The following is a 27,470-nucleotide window of genomic DNA, read 5'->3' on the forward strand; positions in this document are numbered from 1 at the left end:
GCGCTGGGAGAACCAGAAGAATTGCTGGGGCAACACCACCCACAATGGAAAAGCGCCTACTACTTTCCAAAGTGGTTCTGCTATTTTACGTTCCTGCCAGCAACCTACGAGGGTTCAGATTTTTCTGTCCTCACCAGTACTTCTTATTATCTCACTTTTTTAATTGTATGAAGAATGATCAAAATACATGGTGAATGTTTAAAATTTTTAAAAAAAATTTTTTTTTCTTTTTCTCTTTTTCTCGGTACCGGGAATCAAACTCACAACCGCCTGCTTTTAAGGCAGGTGCTTATGCCACTGAGCTAAATCCCCAGCCCCTGAATGTTTAAAATTGACTACAGTAAAATATACATTGCCATTAATCGGCCTTAAAATAGTCCCCCTCACTTCAAACATACTTACTCCATAATTCTTTCCACTTTCTGAAGCAGTGCTAGGAAGTCCTCTCTCCTGAGTGTCTTTAAGAGGTGTGATAAAAAGTATCACTTGTAATTCCATGCTTGTAATCCCAGCACTCAGGAGGCTGAGGCAGGAGGGGACTGCCGTGAGTTTGAGGCTAGCCTGGGCTGCATAGAGAGTTTAAGTTCAGCCTGAACTACAAAATCAGACCCTGTCTCAAAAAAAAAAAAAAAAAAAAAAAAAAAAAAAAGAATGCTGCTGGTTGCTAGGTGGAAAGGCAGATTTGTAAAACCATTCTAGTGTGCCTTTATTCACCTTAGTCACCAGATCTGCCATCCCGTGACTGACTTTTCCCCAAAGTCAAAATAACCTTGACATGTAAATGCTTTGAATTGATTCAAGATGTTAGAGCAGCCACAACAACACAACTAAAGATATTCACACACACACACACACACACACACACACACACACACACACACACAACACACTAAGACTTGCAGAACTGGCTCAGAAAATGGCATGATGAAGCCGTATAGTGGCACACATCTGTAATCCCAGCACTCAGGAGGCTGAGGCAGGAGATCACTGTGAGTTTGAGGCCAGCTGGGCTACATAGTGAGACTCATTTAAAAAAAATAATGGCAAGAGTGATGTTGGGAGTGAGAAGGATTAATCACAATGTGTCTCTTACTGTAATAACTTTTTAAAAGTTTACATATTCACTGTATTTTCCAATCATATCTCTTATAGAAAAGGTGGCTTCAGTGGAGAAAAAAGGCTTGCCGAGGATGCTTCAGTGGAGAGACAGGCAGAAAAAGGGACCTCTCGGAGAGGAAGGGGAGAGAATAAAGGACCCGTTCTGTTTCTTGATCTTTTCTGGAGGGTGTTGGCAGTGCTAGGGACTGAACCCAGCACCTTCACACTGAGCTAGGCTTTTTGTTTGTTTGATTTTTTTGAGACACAGTCTCACTATGAAGTTCAGGCTGTCCTCTAACTCACTAGGTAGCCCAGGCTGACCATGAATTCATGGTGATCCTCCTGCCTCAGCCTCCCAGGTTCTGGGATTACCAATGTGTGCCAACTTGCCTGGCTCCCATCCAATTTTTTATTTTCCCTTTTGAGACAGGGTATTAGTAGGTCATTAAGTTGCTGAGATTTGGCTTGAACTTTTATTCTCCTGCCTTAGCCTCCTAGAATGCTGAGATTGCAGGCATGTGCCACTGCGCTCACCTCTGGGGGGTACAGCTGAGCAGGCAGAGTGCTTACATTGGGTGGGACAATGGGCGGGCTCTAAGTGAGGAGTGCTTCAAGGGTCAATAATGATAAAGCGTCCTACCTTAAAAATTTAAACATTTACCTTAATTTTAGATCACACAATTTTGTCATCCTGTGGATGTAAAGTGATATTTTATTTTAGTTTTGATTTGCATTTTCCTAATGTCTTGATTTGAGCATCTTTTTTGTGTGCTTATTGGTTGTTGTATGTCTTTCTTGGAGAAATAGCCATACAGATCTTTTTTTTGTCTTTTTTGAGACAGGGTCTCGATATGCAGTTCAGGCTGGTCTTGAGCTCGCTTTGTAGCCCAAGCTGGTCTTGAACTTGCAACGATCCTCCCACCTCAGCTTCCCAAAGTGCCAGGATTACAGGCGTGAGCTACCACACCGGCCATACAGATCTTTTGACATTTAAAAAGTAGATTAGTTGTCATTTTATTGGTATTTATTTGATGGTTCTGAGGACTGAACTCAGGGCCCTCACCCTGAGCTACATCCCCAGCTCTTCTACTTTAAAATCTTTTTTTGAGACAGCCTTAATTAAGTTGCTGAGTTGCCCAAGTGGGGCTTGAATTTGTGATCCTCCTGCCTCAGCCTCCCAGAGTGCTGGGATTACCAGCGTGCACCACCATACCCAGCTAAAACTTATTTTTGTGTATGTTCTCAACCAGGGATCCGTCCTCCTCTCTTGTAGGTCACTAACTGCACCACCTTCTCTGCAAGCAGCCATGTCCTCCCTGCTGTTTATTGTGTTTATTCGTGAGTCATTTCCTGGGCTCTGTGTCCACTGAGCGCTGTTACTCCCTACACAAATATCCCACTGCCAATTATAATAGCACTGTAGCTTTTGGAAACATAAGTCCTTCTATATCATTCTTTAGAGGTCTCTCAGCCTTTGTTCATCTTTGTTAAATTCCACAAAAATTTTATTTGGCTTTCATTGAAATTGTAGTGTAGATTACAAGTAACAGCATGGATTATTTGTGGGGGCAGAGACTTATTCACAATCTTGAGCATTTTTATCATTGAACAGGTTGTATTTCTCCCTTAATGATACACAGTTCTTCTTTTATGTTCTGCAGTAGTGCTTGGTGACTTTCTCTACAGAGGTTATGGAGAAAAATTATTACTACTTACTATTACTATTTGAGATACAAGGACCCAGGACCACCACACTGAGCAGTATCTCCAATCCTTTTTTTTAAATTTATTTTTATCTTGACCCAGCGGTTCCCCTTTTAGGTATCTTCCCAAAACATCATCCCACTCGATGTATATAGGCCTGCATTTATAGCAGCATGATTCATAACAACTAAATCTTGGGAGCAGCCTATATGCCCATCAACAGATGAATGGATAGAGAAAACCTGGTATTTACACACAATGAGTACTACTCTCCTGTAAAGAAAGATAAATTGGCATCTTGTGTAAGAAAATGGATGCACTTTGAAACTATAATGCTAAATGAAGTAAATTAAACACACAAGCTTGAACATCAAGCTTCAATGGTTTTCCTTATATGAAAAAGTTAATGTAGTATATGAATAATGAAATGAAAGACAGGTAATAGGAAAAAAGGGAGAAAAAGTTATATTCTAAATATGTTTCTGCTGTAAGTTTCTAGTTTCACTCCAATGTGGTGTGAGACCTCATTTTGCAGGATTTACATTCTTTGTATATGTTAAGATCTTTATTGTTGTTACGAGCATGGTATGTTTTTGTTGTTTTTTGTTTTTTGAGACTGGGTCTCACCATGTATCACTAGCTGGCTTTGAACTCAGGGCGATCCTCCTGTCTCAGCCGCCCACGTACTGGGTTTATAGACATGCACCACCACACCTAGCAAGCATGGTCTATTTTAAATTTTAAAACGTCCAGAATAGGAAATTATGAAGATCGAGAGTAGCTTTCTAGATTTAGCGGGTTGGGATTTGGAGATGATAGCTGGTGGTACAGTGTTCTGTTTGGGGATAATAAAAATGATCTAAATCTGATTGTGGTCATGGTTATACAGCTCTTATCAATATGCTAAAAATTACTGAATTATACACTTTAAGTTTGTAAATTATGTAGTTGGAAATCTTAGTTCAATAAAGATGTTATTTTAAAAAATGTTGATGGCTGTATGGTTTTTGTTCTCTTGGGATGATCATATATCTTTCTTCCTTTTTTTTTTTTTTTTTCTTTTTCTTTTTGAGACAGGGTCTCCCTATACAGTTCAGGTTGGTCTTGAACTCACAGCGATCCTCCCAAGGATCCTCCTTGCCTCAACCTCCCAAGTGGTGGGATTATAGACGTGCACCATCATGCCGGTTGTCTTTCTTCTTTGATCATTTTTCTTATAAAATACTTTTAAAAATAGAGTCGTACAGAACGATGCAACAGTATCAATCAGAGTTGCTCCTCACTGGCCACAGGAAGGACCTTTAGTTGCTTCAGGTAAAACTCTAGGAGAGCTGGTGTCTCCTGGAGTTGCAGGGGACACTGGTCCTTCGTGCTTGGAACAGAACGCAGCAGCTGCCACCACCACTTCAGTCCTGCCACTCCGCCAGCAGGACGGCGGCAGCCACCCACTCGGCGCTTTCCTGCTCTCCTCTCCCCCAGCCAACCTGTTAGCCAGCTGCCAACAAATCACTGTGGACCCACAGCACCCGCCATCTTTTGTTTCACGTCAAGCAGGAGCAGCTGATTGGTCTGAAGTTCTACTTCCGGGAGGATTTCCTTTGCCTACTTCCGGTTGATGCCAACAGGAAACCAGGCCGGCCATCCTTCTGCCTCTGCTAAGTGGCCATGGGAAATGTTCATGAGTCCATAGGCCTGAGCTAAGGGAGAGGCAGTGAAGCCATGGAGCTCCTCATTATCTGCCGGATAGTTGACCTGTGCCTTCGCCCCCCTCCCAGGCCTGCTATGCCAATTGCGTTTTCTAATGGAATTCTACTGTGTGTTGCTGGGGGTCACTTTAGGAGGTGCTTGTTCATGCTCTAGGAGAGCTCAGAAGTAAACCAAGGGAGACTTTTAGATGGAACATAGTTATTGGTAAAAGAGGGCGGGGCATTTCACCATTCTGTCTTTCTGCTGGGGCTCCCTGTGGTTTTGTAGATCCTCTCTGTGGCCAGAGGTGTACCTGGTTCCTTGTAGATCCTCTCTGTGGGCCGGAGGTGTACCTGGTTCCACTGGCTGTCTGCTGTCACTTGGCAGTGCAGCCTGCACAGTGGCCTGGACTGTGCAGGGGTTCTGGTTACTCCATGCCCATCAACACTGGAGGCCTTGCAGGTCACTCAGAGTAGCAAGCCCAAGTGTGTCACTGTCATTTCCAAAATTCAGGTGGCTACCAGGGTTGCATCATTTTCTTCATGATGGGCAATGCAGGCACAAGAATTTGTGTTTTACTTAGAAAGGCTGGTCTGATGAACCCCAGACTGTTGGACCCTAAGACTTCACAACAGCAAGCTTTGGCAATCTGGAGTTTATCTACTACCTTCTTAAACACATGTAGTTCATGAATGTTGGCCCAACTTGGCTTACTAAGATGATTAAAGCCTTCTAGATTACAATATGGTAGGGCAAAGTGGCGTTGACAGATTCCAAAAGCCAAACACTGGCCTTGAATTTTCAGTGATCCTCCTGCCTCAGCCGCCTGAGTGCTGGGATTTCAGGTGTGCGCCACCACACCCAGCCAGGAAAGATCATTTGTATTTGTCCCTACTTTTGATTTTCTTTATTGACAGGCATGCAGTAAAAGGTGTTTTTCGGCAAGCAGCTGTATGTTAGCACATAGAACTGCAGTTATGATAGGCACAGCCAGCATACGATTAGGTTCAGGGCCATCTCTTGACATTCCTGTTACCAGCAGAGACTTGACATCACTCAACTAGGCCCCTACTTGGGCAAGAGGTGGGGTGACCAGTTTTCACCTGTCAAGCGTGGCATTACTGCAATTTCCTAAAGCTTTGGTGCCGTTTTTGGCTGACCGTCTTGGCGGACCCAGAGGCATGGGGAAGTTCTATACCTTCTGCTTAGCCATCCCTGTTAGCGCAGCCCCTCTGTGGGGACTCTGCTCTTAACTAAGAATCTTAACATGCTAGGTCTGTGGTGACAAACTTCCACAAACTTAGTGGCTTAAAACAACCGATGTATTATCTTATAGAAGTCTGAGTTGGGTCCCACTGAGCTACCCTGAAGGCATCGGCGGGGCTGCGTTCCTCCTGGAGGCCGTGGTTGAGGACACATTGTTCTTCGCTGCTGCTAGCAGGTGCACCTCCTCCTTGGCTCATGGAGCCTTCTAGCCGCTTCAAAGCCAGCCCTGGCTGGGTTTTTTTTTTTTTTTTCTGTTGTTTGTTTGTTTTGTTTTGTATTTTTCTTTTTTTGAGACAAGGTCTTGCTACACAGTGCAGGCTGGCTTTGAACTTCCTTTTGAGCCCAGGCTGGCCTGGAACTCACAGTGATCCTCCTGCCTCGGTCTTCTGAGTGCTGGGGTTACAGTTCTGTGCCAACCACACATGGCCAGCCACAGCTCCACTCTGACACTGCTCTTGTCTCTCTCTTTCACATTTCGAGACAATCGGGATTAGATTGGATCACATTGCTGTATTTTAGGGTAATCTCATTAGCAAACTTAATTCCTTCGGTAACCCTCATTCCCCACATAATGTACAGTGTTCACAGGCTAGGGTGTAGACATCTCGGGGCAGGGTGCAGTAGGTTGGAGTGGGAGGGATCTTTCTTCTGCCCACTTCACTAAGTTTGTGTCTTCCTTGCATGCATTTAGGGACTAGGAAAATAACTGAAGGAGACTTAACTGCCTTGGAGATTCCATTTCCTCCTGTTCTCCATAACCCTGATTCTGATCAGTGGTTTATGGCAGTGTTTCAAGCCTCAGGAAATGTCAGGTCAGTGCTGACATCTAAGAACCCATGGATGTTCTAGATGTTTGTCTCAGGTCTGAGTCCCACCTTGAGGACTTGGAGCAGGATTTACAGATATGCCTGTGACTTGTGGACTCCTCAGTTGTCGGGAACCAGGCCCGTGACCAGCAGGTCTGGGAGCTGCGGAGAAAGCCGTGTAGCCCTATTGGGGTCCCTCGGGCAGACCTGGATTTCTGCTTTTTTTTTTTTTTTAATTTAAAGAGAAAAAAAAAACAAATAGGGGTAGAAATAATACATAATTTCAGAAATATAAACAGTAAGAAATCACTAGTTGATAAGTTACATATTGTCATCTTAGAAATAGTTGTTCAAGTTACAAAATTAAAGCATACAAAGTGACATTCAAATAATGACACTGCAAACAGTTCTGCTCAATGATCCAACAACAACTTAGTAATATACTTATCAGTCCTACACACTTGTTTTTTATCTTAAAGAGGGTAAGATTAAACATAGCAAAACAGAACAAAACAGTTCATAAGGAAACAATTTAAAGAAATACAGATTTCAAAGCAAGTCCACTGGACATCTTCACTGTCTATCTTATTGTCTCTAGTTTTCTTCCAAATAGTTGTCCCCATCTTCACACACATTGACTATATACTGAACATTATAGAATTAATCAAATCATTACAGGATGATGAAGGCTTTTTAGGTCTTCAAGACCTGTTTTGAGGAAGTCAGTAATGACTACCATAATGTCTCATTCTCTTCGAAGTAGCTGTCTTTATCTTTATGTATGCTGAAATTGAACATAAGAGACTAGACTAATATCACTCTGAACAGTGAATAATAGTATTGCTAGATTTTATTTCATAATGCTACAGAATTAGCATTAGGTTTCTTAGTGTCTCTTCTTCTTCAGAGTATCTGTTCATTACATCGTGTATTATATAATGTTTCCGTAAATAGTTTAGAAATTCTTTCCATATGTGAATCTCTACATGTATACCTATTCTTTCTGTATTTTAGGGAAAAACATCAAAACAAGACAACAAAGCAAATTCCTAGAAAAACATGAAATGAAAAAGACATATAAGACCACAGAATTAGGTAATGTACAGTAGTTACTATGCTTTCTCTTGTTATTTTCAATAGAATTGTCAACATCATCAGGCATTGTACAGTTAAGCATAGCATTGCATAGCTATTTTTATAAAAACTCAACTTTGAAGACATCGTAGGACTTGAAAGCAATTAATAATCAAAACCGGAATGGATATCTTTTACATCTTGTCATCTGCAGAGTAGTTGCCTCTACTCTTAGACTTGATACTATCAAGCATACCAAATTTGAATAAAATCAGTCAAGGCCAAATAGTGGTCTAACAAACCAGCTTCAAATATGGACTTCTGCTTTTTAGCTGGCAAGTCACTTAGCAGGCTGCTCACCCACTCATTCCCTAGGATCTTTGGGATCAATGAGCATAATTACCATGGATAATACCTGTAAGACAAAAAATCAGACTGTCTCTGCTCTCTGTTTATTAATTGTGCCGTGCGGGTCTGACAAGCACCTGTCTGCGCACACCCTGCTCACGGAGGTCAAGGACTGCAGTTTCTTTCAGTAACCGTAGCTGCATCTCCAGCCCAGGTGACAGTCACTGCAGAGCTCCCGGAGGATGCTGGGGCCCTCGTTACAATGTTTCTCCATCTTGGTAAAGGGAGTGGCCTCCAGGCCTGGAGGTGGTAGAAGGGAAGTGTGGTCAGGGATGGCAGGGAGGTCAGGTATAACTGATGAAACATTCCAAGTCAGCTTTCAGCTCCTTTGCCTGTGCCCTGTGAGGGAATTTTCAGCCTCTCAGCCCGCTTGTCAATCCGGTGAGGCTGTACTAGTTAGAATCATTATAATTTTGGTTGTTAACAATCCTTGAATTTCTGAGAGGAGTCTTACATGATCGTTTTATTTTTTTATTCCCTCATGAATTTCCTTTACATATACTCATGAAGATCCTGTAGACTGTATCCTGTAGTCTCTATCTATCTGTGTACAAATTAAAAGTCTCTGTTCTTGCTTTCTAGCCAACTAAAGGATGGGCTTCCAGAGTTGCAGTTGGTCTGGGGAGTAATGTTCTTACCTTGATGATTCCTGGTGGTTGATGGAGGTTCCCCTAACACTTTTGCACTGGGAACCCCTTCTTCCCCCAGTACTATGGGGTTTCTGTCCTCCTTCTTCTCAGATTCGGGGTCATCTCGTTCTAGTCTAATAGATCAGAGGAGCTTGGCTTTGGTGCGTCCTGATTCACACGGGGAAAGTCACCCTTATGCACGAGGTGCTGGGACAGTGAGCCAGGCCACTTGAGGCTAAAACACCACCTCTTAGGCCTTGCTGGCTACCTGAAGGCCAGGGGGTTACTCTCTTATAAGACCTGTAGGCCTTTTGCCCGTGGGTGTGGTTACCATGACTGTGTTTTAAACTGTAAAACAGAAGAAATGGCAAGGTCAGCTCCAGTCTGTGCCTTAAAGGAGACGCGTGATTCCCCTCCATTTCATCGCTTTCTACTGGCTGCAAGTGACCGTGCTGGGGTGACCCACCTTGTTGTGGTTTTTCTGTTTTTTGAGACATGTTTTGCTATGCAGTTCAGGTTGGCCTTGAACTCACTTTGTAGACTGCACCAGCCTTGAACTCACAGTGATCCTCCTGCTTCAGCCTCTTGCTTCAGCAGGGGTGACCCGTCTTGAACCGTGCCCTTAGGCTGCACAGGTGATACAGCAGAAAGAGCCTGCATCCCTACCCAGTGAGGATGGCTGGCACAGAGAGACACACTCAGCTTTGTTTAAACCACCTTTATTTGAGTTCGGTGTTCAGTAGTCAAATTCATTTCCTATGTTGATTTAAACATACTATTTAAAAACTTACGTGATAGGATGATCATTTTGAAATTTACAAGCAGAGAAAAGCAGCCGTGCTAAGTGTAGCCCCAAGGCAGGTGACTGGCAGCTCTGAGGCAATGTTGATGCAGCACAAAGCTAGAATGAAAGGCCGGATATTGCTTTAGCAGATCTCTCACTGCAGTCCAGGATGTGAGGATCTGAGTCCCTGTCACAGCTAAGTCTTTGGGCAGGGGAGGCTCAGAGTGGGGCTCACCCACGGAGCTGTCACCGTCCTCTGTCTCTGGGTTTCCTGCTATCGCTTTCTGCCTCAGTTTCCTTGCTTTCTCTCTCTTCCTGTCTGTTCTTTATTTACTTTCTTTTCTGGTTCGCTTTTGTCGTAAGCTGACCAGGTGTGTGCCCACAGGTGTGTGACCACAGGAAACCAGCAGGGCTTCAAGGCTCACCTGTTCTTTCTCCTCCAAAGATGGTTCTGTAGCCCATCAAGAGCTCCTTTCTTTCTCTCCCATGGGTCTATTAGCTGCAGGGATATCATCCCAGGCCACTGAGTTGAGTGTCTGACCTGGCACACCAGCCCTTCAGTGCAGCACCCCCAGGCCCAGGACAGGGAACTGGCTCTCTGGGTCACTGAGCCAGTCAGGGCTGCCCCAGACCTCAGATCTTAGAAGAAGACTGCTCACACTTCTCTGTGGTCTTATCCCTCAGATTTGCAGTATACATTTAATATTCCTTTAGGGTATCTGTAGGGAAAAAAAGAAGAAAAACAGAGAGGGAAGGAAACAGGAACTCAATGTCACTTATCCCCAAGGGAGCCGAGGCCTGAACTCAGATTCCCTCTTTGGGCAGCCAGGCTTCCTGTGGTGGGGAGCTCAGGCCTCACTTTGCAGCCTCGCTTCTCAGACTTGTGCTCCACCCCAGCTGCAAAGGCCCCAGACCACCTCACCCCTCCCTGCGAACTCGGCTTCTTGTGCAGCCACATAAAGGTAACCAGCGTCTGGTGGCTTATGGGACAGACTTGTCAGGGACTTCCTGCCTTTGATGCATGCCATTCCCGTGAGCTGGGCTGGGCCTCTGAAGATGAGAGGACCCTTCAGACTTCCTGAGTGTCTCAACAGTCAGACTCTTGGGGTTTGTGGTTAGAGATGCTGGTATGAACATTGTGTTCTACAAAGTGTACCCTCCGTGGCCCATCAACTCAGCAGGCAAAGCTTTGTGCAAAACAGGCCTTAGCCAAACTGCCCAAGAGGTCCTGAAAGGCCCTTGACCTTCTTGCGTTTAGCAGACGGGGACTGGAGGGCTGAGTAAATGCAGGGAGTAGAGGAGGACTGCTGGTGAGGGGTGGGGAGAGCCAGCCCTTCACTGCCTTCCATGCTAGTGCCAAAGCGCCCTTCCAACGCAACCAGACACTCCCCAGTACTCTCTACTGCTGAGGCCAGTCACGGCCTGGCATTCTAACCTTTGCACCTGCAGTTGGAGAACAGAGGCTCAGGGAGGTTAGCTGCCTGCCCCAAGAGCACAGGGAGGTAGAACTGGAGCTCAGAGATGGCCATTTACAGAGCCCAGACTGCACTGCTTTGTGGGACCGCCTCTCTGCCTTACCACAGGGTGTCAGCAAAGCCTGGTGACATAGGACCAACTCTCAGTTTCTGGAGAGGCAACCTGATTGGATTTCTCCACTTGGGTACCGGGATCGAACTCATGACTGCGCAGTTGCAAGGCAGGCGCTTATGCCACTGAGCGAAATCCCCAGCCCCAAGACATTCTTTTCTAAAGACGGGTGGTGGCTCAGTGGCAGAGCGTTTGCTTAAGCCTCTCTCTCCTTCCCTTTTCCATTCAGGGCTCTTTGGGCAAAAATCACTACATAAAGCACACTGAAGAAGTACAGAGTTCCACCCGCTTGGGAAAGAAGCGTCTCCAGAAATGATTTGAAATTCTTCTGCAGGGGATATTTGTCCTCTCTTCCCTGTGTATTTGCTTATTCAATCCTTTTTATTCCTTACTGCCATTGAATCACATGTTTTGTGTTTTTCTTTTTGAGATGCTGTCTTGCTGCAAGTCCAGCTGACACTGAGCTCACTCTGTAGCCCTGGCTGGCTTTAAACTCATGGTGATCCTCCCGCCTCAGCCTCTAGAGTGCTGGGATGACAGGCATGTGCCAGCAAGCCCAACTTGAGCTACATGTCTTTATGTTTTTTTTTTTTTTGTACCTGGGATCAAACTCTCACGATCTCACACTTGCCAGACAGGCGCTTGTGCCACTGAGCTAAATCCCCAGCCCTTGAGTTAAATATTAGTCCCTTAATCTTTTTTTTTTTTTTTTAAGGTTTTGCTGTTGACATTTACAAATAATAGGTCCATTACATTTTCAGGTGAAGTATCTTAAGTTAATGTGCCTAATTATCAAACTAAAAAAAAACTACAATAATTAGAGCCATGGATTGATATATAGAAATAGTTCACCTAACAAGGATATTGGAAGGCTGAATCAGGAGCACTGATTATTGGAAAACATTACTTAAACGTGCATCAGGCCTGGTTGCCTGACTTCAGTGCCCCCACGGCAGTATGGCGGACTCTGTGGCTTCTGCCTTGGCCCCTGCCCCCCTACCAGGGTGGATCCCAGATCCTCTTCCCTGAGGATAAAGCTGCTCTGGCAGGAGCAAAAGCCTCAGGTCTCCTCCTTGGGTAATGTGCTGCTGACCCCACAGGAGGAAACCCTGGGGACTCCTTCATTTCAGGACAAATTGGAGCAACGGGTGAGCTTGAGGCTGGTTTCAAGCATTTGCAGGCTTTGATGATCCTCGGCTGGCCCTGCCTCTGGGGGGATGGCTCTGCCTCTCCAGCACCTGGCCCTTGTCCTCACAGTGGCCTCGGGGTGAGCATGGTGCCTCAGTCAGCTAGCCAGTGAGAGTGTCAGAAAGTGTGCATTCTGGGAACTTTCGACCTGCACCTGGTGGAGCTGTGAAGAGGGGTCTCCAGCACCTCACTCAGGATTGACTGTGCCCCGCTCAGTTCTAGGAAGAGAGTGAACAACTCACCTGGTTTTCCTGAGACTGTCCTGGTTCTCAGATGCGAAGTCCCACATGCTGGGAAACTCCTTAGTCCCTAGCTCTCTGGGGGTGGTTGGTACCTCTTTCAGGGAGAATGACTGCTTTGCCCTGATCTCTAGATTCCAGAAAGGAAAACGAGTGTTTGGGGCAATGTGAGAACAAATGAAGAGGTAGGGGGAACTCAAAACAGCCAAGTGGTAGCACCCCCACGCCTGCCCCGGGGTGCATGGCTGCCACAGAGAGGGAGAGGCTAAGAGCTGGACCAGTCTACCAGAATGTGAGGGAGGGCACCGGGGTGAGCCCTCGCTCAGCAGAGGCCGGGGAGAGAATGCTGACTGCTTCGGGCCAAGGGATCCCCACGACCATGTTCACTTCTGGGCCATTTTCTAGGATTGCTTCATCCCTTTGTTTGAGGGAGGCCCTTTAGTCTCTTAATTTAAAGGAAGCATACAAAAAAGTGTAAATGTAGACTAATTTAAAAAGATGCTCACAATCAACTGTGTAAGGAAAAAACAATCAGTTTGCTGATTCTTTCTAGTTGTCAACCTTTGAGCTTTGTAAATAAACAAGTTAGAAGCCACATGCCCGAATGACACCTCCTGCTATCTTTAAGCTCTTACCAAAAAACAAGCTTAAAGATGCTTGTTTTGGTTTTAAAAGAGAGGGAGGAAAAAATGCTGCAGCTTTTATTATCGTTATTTTAATGCACATAAGAACATTCCAAGCTCTGACCTGCCCACTGTGCTGCATATAAACACAAGGCCCACAGCTTGTCTGTAGATCACTGTGGTTTTGTACAGTGGTTTTTCTCCTCTTCTGGAACCTCAAATTGATGTGTCTGCCGGTTTCCATCCTGAGCACCGTGTTTGTGTTTGTTCCTTAACTAGCCGAATTGTTTTCCACTGCATTTCCTGGTATGGGCTGTGTGACATTAGCGCCCTTTGGCCGAGAGCCCACACTTTACAGCCCACCAAGGCAGACTGCTGTGGATGTCTGGGGAAGTACTTTCTTTCTCTCGTAGCTGCAAAACAAGACCTCAGGCTAGAGCCTCTGTGGTCCCCTTCCTGGACTGCCAAGCTGAGGCTGGAGGTTCCCTTTGCTGGGCTGCCCGGCTCTAGGGTCCCAGGGCTTGGTCAGGTGGAGACTGCTTCTTCACCTGCTCCTGGAGGAGGTGCAGGAAGCAAGACTTCTTAAGAGACCCCAAGAGAGGCTTTCTACACTGTCTGCCTCTGACCTCAAATCAAGGAAGACAAGATTGGTAACAGGACGTATCTTGAAGTTGCTTCCTCATGTGGCTCCTGCAGACCAGCATCACAGATGTTCAATTCACAGGCAGCGTTTAGTTATTCTTCCCTGCTGTGACAGACACAGCACCAACACCTGCCGCCTTGCTCAGGGCACATGTCCTTGCCCAGACATCCCCAAGAAGATCTGGGCACAGAAGTGGGTCGGCTGTGCCTCCTTCTACCTCCCTGACTGTGGGGTTCCCACGGGCACCCTCTCCCCTCCAGTATCCAGCAGCCCCATGTGGGCAGCCCGGAGGAGGAAGCACCTGCTGGCCCCGACAAGGGGCTGCAGATTCCCCGCTGTCCAGAATGAGTCACCCAGGCACCGTGGAGCGGATTTTACTCATCTCCCAGGAATGGGCCCTCGGAAGGCTCCAGAATGACTAGCCTCAAGTGTTCTGTCTCAGGCAAGGGTATTTTACCCCGCTCCTCGTCTGCAGTCACTTCCTCTCTGGACACATCCTGTTTCTGGGAGCAGGCGGCCTGCCAGGCAGATCCAGCTTCGGAGCAGACGGGCGGAGACATCCTTCCTCTGATTTCTAGTACCTAATTCCATCTTTCTTCCAGATGGAGATATCGATAGGCATCTCCGCTTTTCCCGGACCCCTGCGTGCCAGGAAGGCAGAGTATAGACGGAAAGTTTCCACTGGCAGCTCCAGCTTTGGTGGTGCCACCCTTCATTTGTCACTAGCTTCTTGAGCTCAGGTAATCAGAGAGGGATCTAGGGCAGGGGTTCATTTATTCATTCACTCAGTAAATATTTATCGAGTGCCTACTATGTGCCAAGCTCTGTTCTTCTGTTGACCACATGCTGGGCCGCAGTGGTGAACAAAACGTAGAAATCAATGTCCTCACAGCAGTTATGTTCCAGTGGGCAGGACAGTTGATAAACAAGATAAAAATATCAAAAGTTATAGCATGTATGATAGTGATAAATGCCAAGCAGAGAGAACAAAGCTGGGAAAGAGATGTGAATGTTGGGTATGGAGGAAACATGAATAATAATAAAACTTTAATAAAACAAGTGATTGGACATGTTCCTCCTGGGAAAGGGAATTTTGAGGAAAGTCTTGAAGAAGGTAAGGGAGTGACCTGGCAATTAGCTGGGAACAAGAGGTGTTCAGGCTAAGAGAAAAGCAAGTGCAAAGGCCCTGAGGTTGGAGCATCCTAGATAGTTTGATGATCAGGAGAAAGGTTGAGGAAGCCAGAACAGAGTGAGCCATGGTGTCACATGAATGCAAGTCAGGGAACAGAATCTTGCCACAACTTACGAGCGTTAGCACAGACTGGTTTTTGCTCTGCATGAAACAGGAAACTACTGAGTTTTAATAGAGAAGTGACAGGTTCTGATTTATTAAAAATGGGTTTCAGAGAATGCTGGGCAGGATGTGGAAGGAGGGCGACAGTTAGGTGGGACTGTGATAGTCTAGGGAAGATATGATGGTGGTGGGGTAGGTGATAAGAATGGTTCTAGAATATTCTGAAGTTATGGTTCCCAGCCTATCAGGAGGGATCCTGGCTAGGGACAGATATTTGAAGTCATGCTTTGACTTCTGGGACCAGTCAGCAGCATTTCACTTCCTGTGGTGAGTGTTTTGGAAATGTAATCTTTAAAAAATTTCTCTTATGTTAGTGGTTGTATAGGGCTATCATCCATCTATTTAGGAGGCTGAGGCAGGCAGGTCACAAGTCAGAACCCTGCGTGAGCAATTTAGGGAGACCCTGTTTCAAATAAAATCCATCAAGGGCTGGAGGTGTCGCTCAGTGGTAGAGTGCTTGCCTAGCATGTGAGAGGTCCTGTACTTTACCACTCTCCCAAAAACCCTAGCATGTGATCCTTTGATGATGTAAGTCAAATGATGTGGTTTCTCTACTTTAAACTTATAAATTATTACCCAGTTATTCAGCTTTAAAAACAAAGTCTGAGCCTGACTTGGTGGCACATGCCTGTGATTCCAGCATTATGGGAGGGTGAGGCAGGAAGATCTCAAGTTTAAGCCCGTGGCACTTTAGTGCCTTACTGAGACTGTTTCAAAAAATAAAGAGGAGATTAGCTCAGTGCAAAGGCTGTGGATTTAATCCCCAGTACTGGGGCTGGAGGGGCTGAAGATGATGTAGTAACACCTATAACACAAACGAAAACCTCAGAATCCTGTTCCTCAGTGTCTACTCAGCTGAAACCCACACTTGTGTGTTCCAAAGAACCCAAATGAAGATGCTCAGAGAACAGTAGTTGAAAGAGTCTTTAACTTGGGAATAATTCAAATGTCAATCAGTGGTAGAATAGATAAATTAATTGTAGTATTTTATATGATGCAATACTACACAGCAATGAAAAAAGTGAGCCACGACTATACACAACAATATGGATAAGCCTCACAAATATACTGTTTAGTGAAAATAAAGCCAGACACCAAAGGGCGATGCTACATTATTCCTTTTTTTTTTTTTTTTTTTTTTTTTTTTGTCTTTTTCCTTTTTATCGGTACCGGGGATCGAACTCACAACTGCCTGCTCGCGAGGCAGGCGCTTATGCCGCTGAGCTAAATCCCCAACCCCTCCATTTTTGTTTTTTGTTTTTGTTTTTCCTTTTTATCAGTACCAGGGATCGAACTCATGACTGCCTGCTTGCAAGGCAGGTGCTTATGCCACTGAGCTAAATCCCCAGCCCCTGCTTGTTTTGTTTTTTGAGACAGGATCTTGCTAGGTACTTCAGTGTGGCCTCAAACTCATTATGTAGCACAGGCTGGTCTCAGACTCACCGAGATCCTCCTGCCCCAGCCTCCTGAGTGCTGGGATTGCAGGTGTGCTCCATCACATCTGTCTTTGAGTCCATTCATGGAAAGTTCAAAATAGGCAAACTTTATTGATGGCAAACAGTGGTAGCCCGTGGGCAGGCAGGTGGGTAATGGTACAGGAGGGAAGAGGCGGCTTCAGGATTGCTGCAATGCTCTGCAGTATGATCTGGACGGTGAGTTAAAGCGGGGAGTCAGTCGGTGAGAATTGATTGAGTTGTACAGTTACGATTTGCGTACCTTTCTCCACATTATGTTTTCATGTGCAGCTCCCATAAAGCCCTTATCTAAAAAGGCTCTGCATGACAATGCCACGCCTTCTCAGCCTCTGTTTCTTTGTGTCCCCATCTTTTTCCCTCCACTCTTGTGATATTTTTCTCATTGCTGTTCTCCAGTGCACCACTGTTGCGTGTGCAGCTCCAGCACTCTGGGAGGCTGAGGCAGGAGGACTGCAAGTTTGAGCTCAGCCTGGCAACTTAGCAAGACCCTGTCTCAGAAAAAAATTAGATCTGCACGTACAGCTCCAGTGTCACCTCCTCCTGGGTGGCCACATGGCCTGCGCCGTCACCTAATTTGAGCCTTTGCTCTACATTCTCCTTGTTAGAGACAGCACCCTTGACCAGCCTGTGTAAAATAATGTCCTCTGTCACTCTTCCCCGCACTCTCCTGACTTCTTCCTCCCCTTGGCCTTGGCAGTAGCAGGGGATGACCACAAGGCCTTTGCACTGAGTTGCATCCCCAGCCCTTTTTAAATTTAAAAAATTTTTAAGCTCCTCTTGTAGTCCTCCTGCCTCAGCCTCCCAGAGTGCTGGGATCACAGGCTGTGCTACCACTCCTGGGTTCTTCTCTTGAACTTTCTCTTTGAGATGTCACATATTAGGGGAAACGTGATAGCATCTTTCTGAGTGTGGCTTGAAGAAGGTGATAAGAAGGAGGGTGAGAGGGTTTAAAGGTAGCTGATAGGATGGATGAATATGGGAAAAATACGTGTTACACATTGAAACCTCCCCCAAGTGGGAACTTAGAGCTGGGCACCTACTTGTTGCATGTAGCTCAATGGGAAGACGTGTGTTCAATCCCTAGTATTGCAGAAAGAGAAAGGAAGGAAGGAAGGAAGGAAGGTAGAAAGAGGGGAAAGAAAAGAGAAGCATGAAACTAAGTGGGAAGTAGAACAAGGTGACAGAGTGAAATGGTTGAAGTACCTAATGCGTATGCACAGATCCACAGAACTAAACCCACTCATCTACATGGCCAATTTATTTTTTCTAATTTTAAAGAAAAACAATAAAAGCAGTGGTACAAAATTTCAAAACGAGATTGTAAGAGAGTAGCAGTGGCTAGTACATTGTATATTGTGTCTTTTATTTTAAAAACAAAAAAAGGATAAAAATGATACAGAATTTCAAAACAATAGGAAATTAGCACTATTTAATATATTGCGAATTGTATCTTCAAAGTAGTTGTTCAGATTACAAAATTTAGGCATAAAAAATGATCAAACAAGCTGGGCGTGGTGGCTCCATACCTGTAATCCCAGCACTCGGGAGGCTGAGGCAGGAGGATCGTTGCGAGTTCAAGACCAGCCTGGGCTACAAAGTGAGCCCAAGACCAGCCTGAACTGCACAGAGAGACCCTGTCTCAAAAAAAAAAAAAAAAAAAAAGACAAAAAAATGATCAAACAGTCCATGAAAACACACATGTTCTTTTTGATGAACTAACAGATTAGTAGTATAGCTAGCTATCTTGTATATATTTACATATATACAAATACACATATATATACATATAATCTTTATGTTCTTTCTTTTCTCCTTTCCCTTATCCCAGTTGTTCTTTCCTTTTGAACACTTTCTTTCTCTTTCATTTTACAATATCTATTGTGCATTTTGGATCTTATTTATTCTTTCAGTTTTTTTTTACACTAGGGAAATAATACAATAGCACTCCACTGTATAAAAATATCACATCTTTTTATCCATTGCATAGTTGATGGGCATTTTTGTTGTTGATGGGCATTTAGGTTGTTTATAAGATTTACTTGTGCTGCTAAAAACATGGGTGCACATATATGGCTGTGGGATAATGTTTTCAATTCTTCTGGGAAAATAACCAGAAGGCTAAAAGCTAGATTGAATGGTGCCTCCAATCCTAGTTTTTTGAGGATCTCCATACTGATTTCCACAGTGGTTGCACCAGTCCGCACTCCCACAACAGTGGAGAAGGCTCCTTTTCCTCACATCTCCACCTACATTTGTGATTTCTTGATGACAGCTACTTTTCCTGGAGTGAGAAGGAATCTCCGTGTTTTAATTTGCACTCCTTGAATGACCAGTGATGTTGAACATTTCTTCATTATTTGTCATTTGTATTTCTTATCTGAGAAGGGCATGTTCATCTCAGATGCCCATTTCTGGAGTGGGTCTTTGAATCTGAGGGATCAGATTTTTTTTAAACTTTATATGTTCTAGATATCTGCCCTATGTCAGAGGGACAGTTGGCTAAGATTTTTTCCTCATTTTGTGAGTTTCCTTTGCACTCTGTTGGTGATTTCTTTTTATGTGCAAAAACTTTTTAATAAGATGAGATCCCAGTTGTTGATTCTTTGAAGTACTTCCCATGTGGTTTGTGTTTTGTGTATGAACTCTTTGCCCAACCCTATGTCTTCAAAATTTCTACCTACCTTGTCTTCCAGTAGATTTAGTATTTCTGCTTTAATATTTAGGTCTTTGATCCATCTTGACTTTAGTGCATGGTGATACACTTGGGTCTAGTTAGTATACTGTACATTGTCTATACAATTTAGAAAGTGAAGAAATGTAAGCAATTAGTCAATTTTTCATTATTATAACAAAATACTTGATGCTGGATATTTATGAAGAAAAGAGAATTATTTAACTCATGGTTTTTTAAAAATGTACTTATTTATTTTTAAACTTTATTCTTTTTATTAATACATATTTGTCAAACATAATGATTACATTTATCAATAGGGACTTGTACCTGTGCATAAAATTCAGTTCTTTTTTCTCCATTCCCCTCTCCTCCCTCAATCCTTCTTCCCTTCCACACTTACACATTTACACAAACTTTGTTTTCATTCTTTCCTTGTATTTTCTCTTTTTTTTAAAAAATGGTTAAGACTGTATTCTAATTACAGTGCTTGTCTAAATGAAAACTGAAAATAATTATACAAAACAGTTGATTATTTTCGTGTATTGAAAACAGCAAGAGGTTCCACAACACTAAATAAACTAGTTCTGAAGTTTCCCCATGATAAATTTAACAGCTCCAGATTCTTCAATGTTTATCAGAATACAAAAGAAAAAATAGAAGTCGTCTTTTCTGATGGCAAATTGGATACTTGCAGGCTGAGGGCAGGAAGCTACTTCACACATGGGGGGCTGCTCCGGGACTGTGGTCTGCAGCGGACCAACTGACCCAGCTTGCGTGCGATCCTGCTGGTGAGACCCGGACTTTGGCCACCACCTCTGAGTGGACACTGGGAACAGGGGCTGCCACTCCAGCTGCACGCTGACGGAGGGGGCTCGCGGGTCCCGCACCCGTCATGACCTGCCCAGCCAACCCCAAGGTGACCATGTGAGCATCAGTACAAGCACAACGCCATGCAATGCAGGCGACCCACAGACAGGTGGGCCACGGGGTCTCTACTGTACCTGTGCAGTGGATGGCGTTTGTCCCGTCTCTTGTGTTCCCAGAGGACAGCTGTCTGGTGGCTTCATTCAGGCCAAACTGGAAAACCGACAGTAGATATAACCTCCCTTCTTTGTGTCCAAGTGTTCTTATCTTGTAATTTTTAACTATTTTTAAAAATGCACTGAGTTTGAGTTAAAAATCAACCATCAAATGGATCCTGACACCAGTCTACAGCCCAGTAGTAGCCCCTGGAAGCCAGCTACCCATGCAACCAAACAAAACCCTTCTCGGTACTGACATCGAGTTGATTTATTTTTTACAATAAAAATATTGAGTAATATTGTACAGAAGTACAAGAAACTGTCTCAATGGAAACAGAAACTACTTAATGTTTTTTATTTACAATAAAGACCTGGCTGCAGGCTATGTCTGCACACATATAGTGCAGTGCATGCATATTGTGACCAAACCCTGGAGACAGCTCCTGGTACTCAGGACCGCAGAGTCGGACATTTGCCACATGAGAGGAAGGCAGAGGGCAGAGAGGAGGAAGTGAGGGGAAGGGGGTCCTGGTTCAGCCAGTCCAGTCCTTCCGAGAGCCCGTGCTCTCTGGAGGCACAGGTGGCCACCAGCTCCTGTGGCCTAGTGCAGCCCCAACTTAGGGGGGCCCGCCTGTCAGCAAACACAAGGAGGACAGTGTCCCGGAGCTCAGCCTGGGCCAGCATCTCATGAACTCCTGTGGTTGCTCCCCACCACAGAGACCAAGCCTTGGGTACCCTGGCAGTAATGGCGCCTCAGTGGCCAGATCTTGTCCTGGACACCTGCATCCCTTACGGTGAAGTGGACGTTCCTGTAGTCCAGTCTCCATTGAAACCTGTGGTAGGAATGGTGGTCACAATGTCACCATGCTTCAGTTTATACAGAATCACTGTCCCTCCGGCAGCATCCACGTCCACCATGAAAACGCGCTTTTCACTTTTGCCAAAAAGGCCTTTGAAGAGCTTCGGAAGATATTCCTCACTCCTGTGGATAGGTGGAAGCGACGCTGGCCAGAGACCTCACAGGCGGCTGCTCCGAGCCAGGGGTTGGTTTGTCTCCCACAAGACAGTGGCACTAACGGTGGACACGCCACACCCGGGGCTGCCCCATTCTCTCTTCCCCATCCCCCTTCTTTCCCCTCTCCTTCTCATTTGAACATGTTTTTCCTACTTTCCATTATCTATCCTCCACTATGCTCCTGATTTATCCTTTGGGTTTCTTTCTCATGCAAGAGAAACACTGCAGTATTTAAACATGTGTGTCCGATTTAATTCACTTAAGATTATAGTCTCAAGGTGCATCCATTTACCTACAAATGACTCAAGTTTATCTTTATGGCAGAGTAGTACTCACTGTATATAAATATCACATTTTGGATTGGTTCTTTAAATTGGGGGGGAGTCTGATTTTTTTTGAGTTCTTTATTTTAGATACTAGTCCTTTGTCAAAGAACAAATGGCAAAAATTGTTTCCCACTCTGTAGGTTGTCTCTTCATTTTGTTGGTAGTTTCTTTTGGTGTGTAAAAGTTCTTTAATAAGATGAGAACCCAGGTTTTGATTCTTTGTAATATTTCCTGTGCAATCCGTGTTTTGTTTATATAGTCTTTGCCTACACCTGTGTCTTCAAGAGTTCTACCTATTCTATCTTGCAGCAGTTTAATGCTTCTGTTTTTATATTTAGATCTCTGGCTCATGGTGCATGGTTTAGTGTATGGTGAGAGATATGGGTCTGGTTTTAGTCTTCTGCATGTGAAAAGCCAGTTTTCCCAGCACCATTTATTGAAGAGGCTATCTTTCTTCCAGTGAAGGCATTTGGCCCCTTTGTCAAAGATAATAGTAGCTGAGTGTGCTTTGAGTTATTTGAGTGATAGGATTACATGTATGCACCACCACATGTGGTTTGGCTCACAGTTTTGGAGGCTGAAAATTCAACATCAGGCATCCTCCTTGTCCAGTCTCTAGTGAGTGCCTGGGAATGGATGGCATCCGTGGGACCATTGTGGGAGTGGCAGAGGACACATGGCAAGTTCACATGGCAAGATGGAAATCTAGAGTGTGGGAGAGGCCAGTAACTTTCCACTGAGCCCCACCTCTGTGCGTGTGTGTGGGGGGGGCACTGGGGATCAAATCCAAGGTCTTTTATGTGTCAGGCAGGTGCTTTGTCCCCAGGCCACACTCTCTACCCAGGCCTTGCCTCCTAAAGGAGGTAACTTCTCCATGTAATATACGGGATTAGCATTGTAACATCCGAGAACTGGAGGACGTGTTCGAGCCACATCCAAACTGCAGCATTACAAAAATGTATTGCTCACAGTTCTGGAGGTCGAGAAACTCAAAATCAAGGTACCAGCTGATTATGGCACCTACTTGTTGCATTATGACATGATAGAAGCAAATCCTCTCCTTTTTTTCAGTACTAAAGCTGGAGTGCAGGGCCTTTTCACTGAGCCAGGGGTTGAACTCAGGGGGTTTAGCCCAGAGCAACATCTCCAGTCCATTAAAAAAAAATTTTTTTTTTGAGATTCTAGCTAAGTCACTAAATTGCCCAAGCTGGGTTTGAATTTACAATTCTCCTGCCTCAGGTTCCCCGAATATGAAGATTATAGGCATGTGCCACTATTCCTGGTTCTTTATTTTTCTTAAACACTCATTATCATTTTACATATTACTGGTTTCTTTGTTCATTTATTTATTTTCTATTTTTCTTACTAGAATCTAAGCTCCATGAAAACAGTATTTTGTGTTTGCTCACTTTGTATCCCAGTCTCTGAGTTGGGGCTTGGCATGTGCCAGGTGCTCACTAAGTAGTTTCTAGCTAATGAAATCTAAGTGGTAAAGAAGACAGATTTTTTTAAACCTCATGGATAAAAAGAACACTTGAATCTTTAAAAATGAGCATAAATAGTCTCGTGAGCTCTGAGCTGAAGGTTGGTTGCTTTGTTTTGTTTGGTTCTGGACTCTGAATGTAGGACCTTGTGTGTGCTAAGCATGTGCAATACCACTGAGCTATACCTCCAGCCCAAGAGATAATATTTATATTTTCCAGATAAGGTCTGTCTTACAGAGGAGACTTTCAATAAATGATGATTGTGATCTTTTCAATAAGTGATGATTGTGACCTTCAAAACTACATATCTGGGCCTCAGAATTCATTTTCTCAAATAAAAGAATATTGTAGAATGAATGAATGAATATTTTATTCCTATCTGGTTTTTGGACTGAAGGTCCCTCAAGTTCTTGAAATCCAGGTCATGGGGACAGGGAAGGAACATGTACACTGGGCCCCTTTTAAATCATGCATCTGCTAACACCATCAGTTTCTTGGAGAATCTAAATGAACACATTTCTACATCTTTGTTTTCTTTTGTGGTATTGGGGATCAAACTCACGACCTCATGCTTGCCAGGCAGGTGCTTACACTGCTGAGCTAAATCCCTGGCCCTACATTGCTACATCTTATCAAGACCTTTGTATCCAGAGAAGCAAGTCCAGGGCACTGGGGCACGCAGTGTGTGGAGACTGGATTTGTCCTCACAGGTAGGAGCAAGACCCAGTGGTGAGGATTCTAGATGAGATCACAGGACATCTCCGGATGTGGGGAGAAACAGGGTCACTGGGTGAGAGCCAACAAGGCCACATTATGGGCTTTAGGGAAAGTAGCTGCCCAGGAAGGTGCCTGGGCTAGGTTCTTGGCTGGAACTCTCGCTCCCACTCCACTTTAACAGTTGGCCACACCTGTCCTGTTCTCCCAGGGATGGCAGCAGTCAAAGGAAGCCTGCTTTGAGGTTGCATCTACAACTGCCCAGCGTCCACGGAGTGCTGCTCTCTGGGACCATGAGAGGAGCACGGGGCTGAAAGGGTTACTGAACTGGCACTAAGCCTCCTTGGGCCTGCTGGGTGCTTGATTCCATCAGCTCACACAGCTTTTCCAACTGTAATTAACTCTCCCACAGCGCAGCACAGCTCAGCTCCTAGTGGAAGCGAGAGATGCTAAACACAGTGTCCCTTGTTTAGCTGGGAGAAAGGAGGCGAGGGCACTTCTGGGTGTCCCGGCCTGAGGGCATGCACAGTGAGTCAGCAGTGTCTCCCAGAAAGAGAGTCTGGAGCCCTGGCTACAAGGCACATGCTGACTTTAATCACCACCCCACCCCGTCGCCCCCTTCACAGCTCTGCGGTGTCTGTTACCACTCCTCCATCAGCTCACTGTCTCCCAGAAACACGCTGGAATTTTCCAACCATGAGATCTTTCGCTTCCTTTTTTACCTCCCCCCTGTGCTTGTGGGTTTGTAATCTTTTTATTTCTCTTCTATTATTTTTCATGAAATCTTTTGAGACAGAAGGAAAAAACACATACAGACAGAAAGCCATTATTAAAAAAGTACAAATTTGAAAATTATGCTGATATCACTGTATAGAAAGTTAACAGGGGAAAAGGTGGATGGAATCACTCACCCCACATTCCAACGAAATCACTCTCGTCCTTCAGGGATTGCTCATGTAATTCTCTTCTGTGCATGGTTTCAGAATGTGGTCATCTTGGTTTGCATCGTTTATATCCTCCTTCTCACTTGATGTTTTCATCAGAAGTATTTCCTCCCTGTTTTGACATATTCTTTATTATAATCACGTCTTCAAAGGTTGCATCATATTCCATCAAGGAGATTTATAAGAATATGGGGCAACCAGAATCCTACTGTTTTCTTTGATTAAATGTCCACGGTGTCCCTGGTATGGATTCCGAAGTGCACTGAGGAAGGGAAAAGAGTGTGACTACAGACCAGTATATTTTGTTTTATTTCATTCTTGTAAAGACGTATCATTTGATGCTTGCCCGTGGGATTTAAGCCTAGTGTAAATGGATGGGAAAATATAGTTCATTTAAAAAAATAGTATGAGGACAATGGAATAGCCATCTGGGAAGAAAAACTTGGATCTGTATCCTTCTCTGGGATCCTTCCAAATGTACCAAATATTTAGATGTTGGGAAAAAAAGAAAAACTATAAAAATATTTGAAAAATTCATGGAACTATTTAGTAAATAGGAATTTTATCTAAGTATAAGACTAAGTCCAGAATCCATAAAATAAAAAAATGAGTAGTTATGATTATATAAAAATATAATTTCTTCACAATAGAAACCACTATGAATGAAGACACACTGGGAAATGTATTTTCAGTTCTGAATATAGACCTTTCTTCTCTACAGAACTGGTGTGTCTGGCCATTTTTTCTAGGACAACATGGCCCATTAAGTGTCTTTCATTAGCTTGCCCAACAAACAGAGCTTGTATGTCTTTGGATAAATTTATACTTACAAGTGTTATTCAATACTATTATAATGAAAAATTCTGAATATCGAAAGGACTAATTTCCCTAATATATAGAGAGAGCTTCTACAAATTGTTATGGGAACAATAACCTAATGGAAATATGAACGAAGATAATATACAGACCATCACCAGAAAAGGAAACACAACTACTTAAAACATTTGAAACATACTCATCTTCTCTCATAAAAAGAAATTCAGAGGAGACTAGTGGATAGTGAACAGTTCTAGTCTCTATCGAAAAGGCAATTTAGCTTGCTACTTAAGAGCCTGCATTTTAAAAAAAGCCTGCACATGGGCCTAGAGATTGTTTTGGCTTTTTTGGTTTGTTTTTTTGAGACAAGGTCTCACTACATAGTTCAGACTGGCTTTGAACTCACTGTGTAACCCAGGCTTACCTCAAACTCATGGTGACTCTCTTGCTTCAGTCACCTGAGTACTAGGACTACAGGCATGTGCCATCACACCTGGTAAGAACAGGGTTTTGAACCCTAGTTTAATTCACCATGATTTAGGTGAGTCAATCTCCATGGAAACCAAATTGATGACATCCACCCAAATTTAAAATATATTATACTTAATTGGCCAAAGATTGGAAACAGCCTAATGTGGCACTGGTTAACTAAATTATGATACATTCAAACAACTGAAACTTGAAATTACATTTGACCCAGCTATTGCTGTTCTAGGTATTTTCCCAAAAGTGGTAAAGACTTTTGTATACTGGTCTTATAGCAGCACAACTCATAATAGCTAAATCTTGGAAGTGGCCCATGTGCATATCAACAGATGAATGGATAAAGAAAGCCTGGTTATGTACACACGGTGAGTACCACCCTGCCATGAAAGATAAAGTTAAATCACTTGTAGCAAAATGGATGCACCTTGAGAACGTAATATATTAAAGAACTCATCAAACATGGAAGTTTAAATACCATGTGGTTTCTCTTACATGAGAAATTTAGAGTATAAAGACTAAAATAAAAGAGCACAGGAAGTAGGGAGATAGATCTTTCTAAAAGGGGAAAAGGAACAAGAGATAGAGGGAGAAGGGATGGGGAGATGGAAAAGGGGATGAAGAGAGAAATTAAGATGTGTTATACCAACTCCACACCAGGAATGTAAGTATAATGTGTTGCAAACATATATTTTAAAAAAGAGAAGGGAATTAAAAGATGGTTAGAGGATGCATTACGCACATGTAACAATTCCCCAAAGGAATGTAAACAGTATGTGTTACAAACATGTACTAATAAAAAGAATAACTATATAAAGGCATATTGTGCACTGATACGGAATGATGAAGAAACCAACATGCAAACAAGGATTGTATAGAGTTTCCTTGTGCAATAGAGAAGCAGAAGGAAAGAGAAAGTGGCCTTATTGAGGACTCAGAGAGGAGCCACCACGCGTGGGGGTTTGGCTTTCTCTGACCAGATACGGAAGGGGCAGAGGGTTATGCGATCTCTGACTGGAAGTGGTGCCTGGGGTGGGGCATTGCTGATTTGTGACTGGAATTTTCTTCGCGTGCCTGGAAAGGAAGTTGCAGTTAGGGCTGAAGGGGAAGGAGGAGGATGTGGCTATGAAGGTGAGTGTTCCCACTTTGGCCTTCCACCATGTTAGACCACCGCCGTGATTGTACAGTAATTTGTACTAGGGCGAAAACCTTTCACTATCTATTTCCTTATAGTAGTAACACCGGCTCATCTCTAAGGTACAGTTGGGAGGTTGTCACTTTACTGTATAAATGTCTGTGTGTGTGTGCTTCAAATTTTTCAGTGAAACTTACTGTCTATTCATGGAAAGTGAATGATTTGCATTTTTAATTTTTTTTTTTTTATTTTGAAGGTAGTAAAACACAACAGAACAAGACAGAACAAAGCCA

General features: G+C 44.0%; 1 long non-coding RNA gene across 1 annotated transcript; it reads right to left on the reverse strand.

Annotated features, from left to right (window-relative positions):
• Positions 1-19,467: 19,467 nt before the first annotated feature.
• On the reverse strand, positions 19,468-24,980 carry LOC134474367 (uncharacterized). Its single transcript, XR_010045197.1, has 3 exons — positions 24,711-24,980; positions 20,240-20,315; positions 19,468-20,020 (listed from the first exon to the last, which is right to left on the reverse strand). It is a non-coding gene; the product is annotated as an uncharacterized LOC134474367 (long non-coding RNA).
• Between the last annotated feature and the right edge of the window lie 2,490 nt (positions 24,981-27,470).

The sequence above is a fragment of the Cavia porcellus genome, unplaced genomic scaffold, assembly GCF_034190915.1.
Source record: "Cavia porcellus strain 051 isolate PalLab524CR breed Dunkin Hartley unplaced genomic scaffold, mCavPor4.1 scaffold_32, whole genome shotgun sequence".
NCBI lineage: Eukaryota > Metazoa > Chordata > Mammalia > Rodentia > Caviidae > Cavia > Cavia porcellus.